Consider the following 8187-nt stretch of genomic DNA (forward strand, 5'->3'; position numbering starts at 1 on the left):
CTCCATGAGTTTAGATTTTTTGCCATTTTGAAAGAAATGAATGCCTCAGTGGGTAGCTTTATTGTTGCTGCAAAAACTATATACCAATTGGATATTAATAGTAAAAAGAGTTATAATGCTATTTGTATTTTTTGAATGGCATCCTTCCATAAGTATTTTAAATATGTAAAAGGTTACCATATTATGAAAGTTATAAAATGTTGTTCGTTTTTGATTGTACAACAATAAAACCTTTTAAATTTACAAATTGCTGCAGCAGTATCTCTGTCTCTGGTAGAGGTGGTTCCATGGTATAATGGTTAGCTCTTTGAAATTTGAATTCAATTATCTGACTTCATCTTTAGTGGGCCGTTTTGTTGCTCATGAACTACTACTCATCTGTCAGCTTTGCTCATTGATTGCACACAGCAAATATCAGTAGGCTGAAATAGTCATTACATTATTGTTTTCTAAATGTCTTTCAGCTGTTTGCAAGTTGTAGAAACTCAAAATGTGCAATACATGTGACACAAAGGTCTTGTCAAAATACCTAGACATTTTTAAATCATATCCTGTTTTTCTCAAACACATTTCAGAGAGCTAATTCACAACACTACCTTTTTAACCTTCCTGTTATTGATCAGGACAAGATAGCACATTTTAAAGTAGACGCAGTCCTCAAAACAAAACTAGAGGAATCAAAATTGCAGCATTATTGAGATACAAGATTTGTCATTCTGAACATTAATGTTGGACTTGTGTAGTAGAAAGGTCCTCAGACAGATTTCCAAGAGTCAATCTGCAATCATAAAGTATAATCATTTGATTAGATGTATTATAGGTAGATACTGATCTGATTTTCTTTTTACCACTATACACAACTCATGCGCACTGTATAAATCAGCTATATTGTTACAAAAACATTGAGCAAAAAACAACTATCTCAATTTCTGAATATATAGAAAAAAGAGGAAAAGATACTCATGATTCAAATGTGGATAGGCATCAACTCTTTGTTATTTTCACCTCTACTAGCTATGTTTAGTTATGATTTATATGTTTATATTTTAATATAGTCATACACACTCGCACTGCTACATATGCATAAATACTTATCTATAGGGTAATAAGTCACAGTAAGTTCTTAAATATTACATTTTTCAAACGAAAAATTCCAACAAGTAAAGTCAAACAATAATCTTACAGCTCAGGAAGGTCAAACTGAAATTTGAACAGGGATCACTGGATTAAGTGTTCAAGGTGCCTACCATTACATTATGGACGGCTTCTGTACTAGTGTGAAGTTTCCATTGTTACCGAAGATAATTCCTCAGTTTGCCGCTTATATGTTATTGCAAAAAGATACCCCATGTGGTAAGGAATATCCAACAAAGTTTAATGTCATATAACTGCTTTGGGCAACATCCTTTCCAAGCAGTTTTAAATATGCAAATGTTTACCAAAATATGAAATTAATAAAATGCTGTTCATCTTAGTTTGCGTAATATTAAAAACTACCATATTTCAAAATTGCTGCAGCAATTTGTGCTTTTTTTTTTTGCATGAGTGGTTCTATGATGTAATGGTTAGCACTTGGGCCTTTGAATCCAGCTATCTGAGTTCAAATCGCTGAGGGGCCATTTTACAAATATATCAGGGTTTTTTAAAAACTCATTTCAGAAGGATTACTCAAGACACTACATTTTTAAATCTTCTGTTTACTGATAATGTAAATGGGGCATAATTTAATTAACAAGCCTCCATAAACCATGAGTAGAGGAATCAAAAGTGGGGTATTACTGTGATTGAAGAAATACAGTTTTGATCTTAACCTTGAAACTGAAAAAGGAAACAAACTTCACACTGTTTTTCAATGGTAATTCCACAATCAAAAAATACTCTCATTTGATTAGACGTATCATAGGTATTAATCTTGTTTTCTCTTTCAAAATAATTAACATATGAAATGCACTGTAGAAGTTAAGAATATGGTCAGAAAGAAATGAGCAAAAAGAAACTATCTCATTTCCTGGACATAGAGAAGATAGAGGAAAATCTACTTGTGTTAAAATGTGGATAGACAACATCTGTTTCTGATTTTCACCTCTACAGATTCAATATTTAATCATTTGTATTTTATATTTTCATGGAGCTACAAAGAAAGATATGGCTACATACACATCGATGGCTATATACAAGTTTATATGTATAAGTATATAAAGTGAAGATTATATTTTCTGAGACTAAAATTCTTAAAAGTCAATGGCATATTAAATTCTAAAAGGTTGGAAGGTCCCACCGAGATTTGAAATCGGATCACTGGATTCAGAGTCCAGAGTGCTGACCATTACAGCATGGAACCCTCCATGAGTTTAGATTTTTTGCCATTGTGAAAGAAATGAATGCCTCAGTGGGTAGCTTTATTGTTGCTGCAAAAATTATATCCCAATTGGATATTAATAGTAAAAAGAGTTATAATGCTATTTGTATTTTTTGAATGGCATCCTTCCATAAGTATTTTAAATATGTAAAAGTTTACCATATTATGAAAGTTATAAAATGTTGTTCGTTTTTGATTGTACAACAATAAAACCGTTTAAATTTACAAATTGCTGCAGCAGTATCTCTGTCTCTGGTAGAGGTGGTTCCATAGTATAATGGTTAGCTCTTTGAAATTTGAATTCAATTATCTGACTTCGTCTTTAGTGGGCCGTTTTGTTGCTCATGAACTACTACTCATCTGTCAGCTTTGCTCATTGATTGCACACAGCAAATACCAGTAGGCTGAAATAGTCATTACATTATTGTTTTCTAAATGTCTTTCAGCTGTTTGCAAGTTGTAGAAACTCAAAATGTGCAATACATTTGACACAAAGGTCTTGTCAAAATACCTAGACATTTTTAAATCATATCCTGTTTTTCTCAAACACATTTCAGAGAGCTAATTCACAACACTACCTTTTTAACCTTCCTGTTATTGATCAGGACAAGATAGCACATTTTAAAGTAGACGCAGTCCTCAAAACAAAACTAGAGGAATCAAAATTGCAGCATTATTGAGATACAAGATTTGTCATTCTGAACATTAGTGTTGGAATTGTGTAGTAGAAAGGTCCTCAGACAGATTTCCAAGAGTCAATCTGCAATCATAAAGTATAATCTTTTGATTAGATGTATTATAGGTAGATACTGATCTGATTTTCTTTTCACCACTATACACAACTCATGCGCACTGTATAAATCAGCTATATTGTTACAAAAACAATGAGCAAAAAACCACTATCTCAATTTCTGAATATATAGAAAAAAGAGGAAAAGATACTCATGATTCAAATGTGGATAGGCATCAACTCTTTGTTATTTTCACCTCTACTAGCTATGTTTAGTTATGATTTATATGTTTATATTTTAATATAGTCATACACACTCGCACTGCTACATATGCATAAATACTTATCTATAGGGTAATAAGTCACAGTAAGTTCTTAAATATTACATTTTTCAAACGAAAAATTCCAACAAGTAAAGGCAAACAATAATCTTACAGCTCAGGAAGGTCAAACTGAAATTTGAACAGAGATCACTGGATTAAGTGTTCAAGGTGCCTACCATTACATTATGGACGGCTTCTGTACTAGTGTGAAGTTTCCATTGTTACCGAAGATAATTCCTCAGTTTGCCGCTTATATGTTATTGCAAAAAGATACCCCATGTGGTAAGGAATATCCAACAAAGTTTAATGTCATATAACTGCTTTGGGCAACATCCTTTCCAAGCAGTTTTAAATATGCAAATGTTTACCAAAATATGAAATTAATAAAATGCTGTTCATCTTAGTTTGCGTAATATTAAAAACTACCATATTTCAAAATTGCTGCAGCAATTTGTGCTTTTTTTTTTAACATGAGTGGTTCTATGATGGTTAGCACTTGGGCCTTTGAATCCAGCTATCTGAGTTCAAATCGCTGAGGGGCCATTTTACAAATATATCAGGGTTTTTTAAAAACTCATTTCAGAAGGATTACTCAAGACACTACATTTTTAAATCTTCTGTTTACTGATAATGTAAATGGGGCATAATTTAATTAACAAGCCTCCATAAACCATGAGTAGAGGAATCAAAAGTGGGGTATTACTGCGATTGAAGAAATACAGTTTTGATCTTAACCTTGAAACTGAAAAAGGAAACAAACTTCACACTGTTTTTCAATGGTAATTCCACAATCAAAAAATACTCTCATTTGATTAGACGTATCATAGGTATTAATCTTGTTTTCTCTTTCAAAATAATTAACATATGAAACGCACTGTAGAAGTTAAGAATATGGTCAGAAAGAAATGAGCAAAAAGAAACTATCTCATTTCCTGGACATGGAGAAGATAGAGGAAAATCTACTTGTGTTAAAATGTGGATAGACAACATCTGTTTCTGATTTTCACCTCTACAGATTCAATATTTAATCATTTGTATTTTATATTTTCATGGAGCTACAAAGAAAGATATGGCTACATACACATCGATGGCTATATACAAGTTTATATGTATAAGTATATAAAGTAAAGATTATATTTTCTGAGACTAAAATTCTTAAAAGTCAATGGCATATTAAATTCTAAAAGGTTGGAAGGTCCCACCGAGATTTGAACTCGGATCACTGGATTCAGAGTCAAGAGTGCTGACCATTACAGCATGGAACCCTCCATGAGTTTAGATTTTTTGCCATTTTGAAAGAAATGAATGCCTCAGTGGGTAGCTTTATTGTTGCTGCAAAAACTATATACCAATTGGATATTAATAGTAAAAAGAGTTATAATGCTATTTGTATTTTTTGAATGGCATCCTTCCATAAGTATTTTAAATATGTAAAAGTTTACCATATTATGAAAGTTATAAAATGTTGTTCGTTTTTGATTGTACAACAATAAAACCGTTTAAATTAACAAATTGCTGCAGCAGTATCTCTGTCTCTGGTAGAGGTGGTTCCATGGTATAATGGTTAGCTCTTTGAAATTTGAATTCAATTATCTGACTTCATCTTTAGTGGGCCGTTTTGTTGCTCATGAACTACTACTCATCTGTCAGCTTTGCTCATTGATTGCACACAGCAAATATCAGTAGGCTGAAATAGTCATTACATTATTGTTTTCTAAATGTCTTTCAGCTGTTTGCAAGTTGTAGAAACTCAAAATGTGCAATACATGTGACACAAAGGTCTTGTCAAAATACCTAGACATTTTTAAATCATATCCTGTTTTTCTCAAACACATTTCAGAGAGCTAATTCACAACACTACCTTTTTAACCTTCCTGTTATTGATCAGGACAAGATAGCACATTTTAAAGTAGACGCAGTCCTCAAAACAAAACTAGAGGAATCAAAATTGCAGCATTATTGAGATACAAGATTTGTCATTCTGAACATTAATGTTGGACTTGTGTAGTAGAAAGGTCCTCAGACAGATTTCCAAGAGTCAATCTGCAATCATAAAGTATAATCATTTGATTAGATGTATTATAGGTAGATACTGATCTGATTTTCTTTTTACCACTATACACAACTCATGCGCACTGTATAAATCAGCTATATTGTTACAAAAACAATGAGCAAAAAACAACTATCTCAATTTCTGAATATATAGAAAAAAGAGGAAAAGATACTCATGATTCAAATGTGGATAGGCATCAACTCTTTGTTATTTTCACCTCTACTAGCTATGTTTAGTTATGATTTATATGTTTATATTTTAATATAGTCATACACACTCGCACTGCTACATATGCATAAATACTTATCTATAGGGTAATAAGTCACAGTAAGTTCTTAAATATTACATTTTTCAAACGAAAAATTCCAACAAGTAAAGTCAAACAATAATCTTACAGCTCAGGAAGGTCAAACTGAAATTTGAACAGGGATCACTGGATTAAGTGTTCAAGGTGCCTACCATTACATTATGGACGGCTTCTGTACTAGTGTGAAGTTTCCATTGTTACCGAAGATAATTCCTCAGTTTGCCTCTTATATGTTATTGCAAAAAGATACCCCATGTGGTAAGGAATATCCAACAAAGTTTAATGTTATATAACTGCTTTGGGCAACATCCTTTCCAAGCAGTTTTAAATATGCAAATGTTTACCAAAATATGAAATTAATAAAATGCTGTTCATCTTAGTTTGCGTAATATTAAAAACTACCATATTTCAAAATTGCTGCAGCAATTTGTGCTTTTTTTTTTAACATGAGTGGTTCTATGATGGTTAGCACTTGGGCCTTTGAATCCAGCTATCTGAGTTCAAATCGCTGTGGGGCCATTTTACAAATATATAAGGGATTTTTTCAAACTCATTTCAGAAGGATTACTCAAGACACTACATTTTTAAATCTTCTGTTTACTGATAATGTAAATGGGGCATAATTTAATTAACAAGCCTCCATAAACCATGAGTAGAGGAATCAAAAGTGGGGTATTACTGCGATTGAAGAAATACAGTTTTGATGTTAACCTTGAAACTGAAAAAGGAAACAAACTTCACACTGATTTTCAATGGTAATTCCACAATCAAAAAATACTCTCATTTGATTAGACGTATCATAGGTATTAATCTTGTTTTCTCTTTCAAAATAATTAACATATGAAATGCACTGTAGAAGTTAAGAATATGGTCAGAAAGAAATGAGCAAAAAGAAACTATCTCATTTCCTGGACATGGAGAAGATAGAGGAAAATCTACTTGTGTTAAAATGTGGATAGACAACATCTGTTTCTGATTTTCACCTCTACAGATTCAATATTTAATCATTTGTATTTTATATTTTCATGGAGCTACAAAGAAAGATATGGCTACATACACATCGATGGCTATATACAAGTTTATATGTATAAGTATATAAAGTAAAGATTATATTTTCTGAGACTAAAATTCTTAAAAGTCAATGGCATATTAAATTCTAAAAGGTTGGAAGGTCCCACCGAGATTTGAACTCGGATGACTGGATTCAGAGTCCAGAGTGCTGACCATTACAGCATGGAACCCTCCATGAGTTTAGATTTTTTGCCATTTTGAAAGAAATGAATGCCTCAGTGGGTAGCTTTATTGTTGCTGCAAAAACTATATACCAATTGGATATTAATAGTAAAAAGAGTTATAATGCTATTTGTATTTTTTGAATGGCATCCTTCCATAAGTATTTTAAATATGTAAAAGGTTACCATATTATGAAAGTTATAAAATGTTGTTCGTTTTTGATTGTACAACAATAAAACCTTTTAAATTTACAAATTGCTGCAGCAGTATCTCTGTCTCTGGTAGAGGTGGTTCCATGGTATAATGGTTAGCTCTTTGAAATTTGAATTCAATTATCTGACTTCATCTTTAGTGGGCCGTTTTGTTGCTCATGAACTACTACTCATCTGTCAGCTTTGCTCATTGATTGCACACAGCAAATATCAGTAGGCTGAAATAGTCATTACATTATTGTTTTCTAAATGTCTTTCAGCTGTTTGCAAGTTGTAGAAACTCAAAATGTGCAATACATGTGACACAAAGGTCTTGTCAAAATACCTAGACATTTTTAAATCATATCCTGTTTTTCTCAAACACATTTCAGAGAGCTAATTCACAACACTACCTTTTTAACCTTCCTGTTATTGATCAGGACAAGATAGCACATTTTAAAGTAGACGCAGTCCTCAAAACAAAACTAGAGGAATCAAAATTGCAGCATTATTGAGATACAAGATTTGTCATTCTGAACATTAATGTTGGACTTGTGTAGTAGAAAGGTCCTCAGACAGATTTCCAAGAGTCAATCTGCAATCATAAAGTATAATCATTTGATTAGATGTATTATAGGTAGATACTGATCTGATTTTCTTTTTACCACTATACACAACTCATGCGCACTGTATAAATCAGCTATATTGTTACAAAAACATTGAGCAAAAAACAACTATCTCAATTTCTGAATATATAGAAAAAAGAGGAAAAGATACTCATGATTCAAATGTGGATAGGCATCAACTCTTTGTTATTTTCACCTCTACTAGCTATGTTTAGTTATGATTTATATGTTTATATTTTAATATAGTCATACACACTCGCACTGCTACATATGCATAAATACTTATCTATAGGGTAATAAGTCACAGTAAGTTCTTAAATATTACATTTTTCAAACGAAAAATTCCAACAAGTAAAGTCAAACAA

General features: G+C 32.0%; 1 non-coding gene across 1 annotated transcript; it reads right to left on the reverse strand.

The window, feature by feature from the left end:
* Positions 1 to 6941: 6941 nt before the first annotated feature.
* TRNAQ-CUG (transfer RNA glutamine (anticodon CUG)) lies at positions 6942 to 7013 on the reverse strand. The gene has a single exon. It is a non-coding gene; the product is annotated as a tRNA-Gln (tRNA).
* Positions 7014 to 8187: the final 1174 nt, after the last annotated feature.

This window comes from Pleurodeles waltl, chromosome 2_1, assembly GCF_031143425.1.
Source record: "Pleurodeles waltl isolate 20211129_DDA chromosome 2_1, aPleWal1.hap1.20221129, whole genome shotgun sequence".
Classification (NCBI taxonomy): domain Eukaryota; kingdom Metazoa; phylum Chordata; class Amphibia; order Caudata; family Salamandridae; genus Pleurodeles; species Pleurodeles waltl.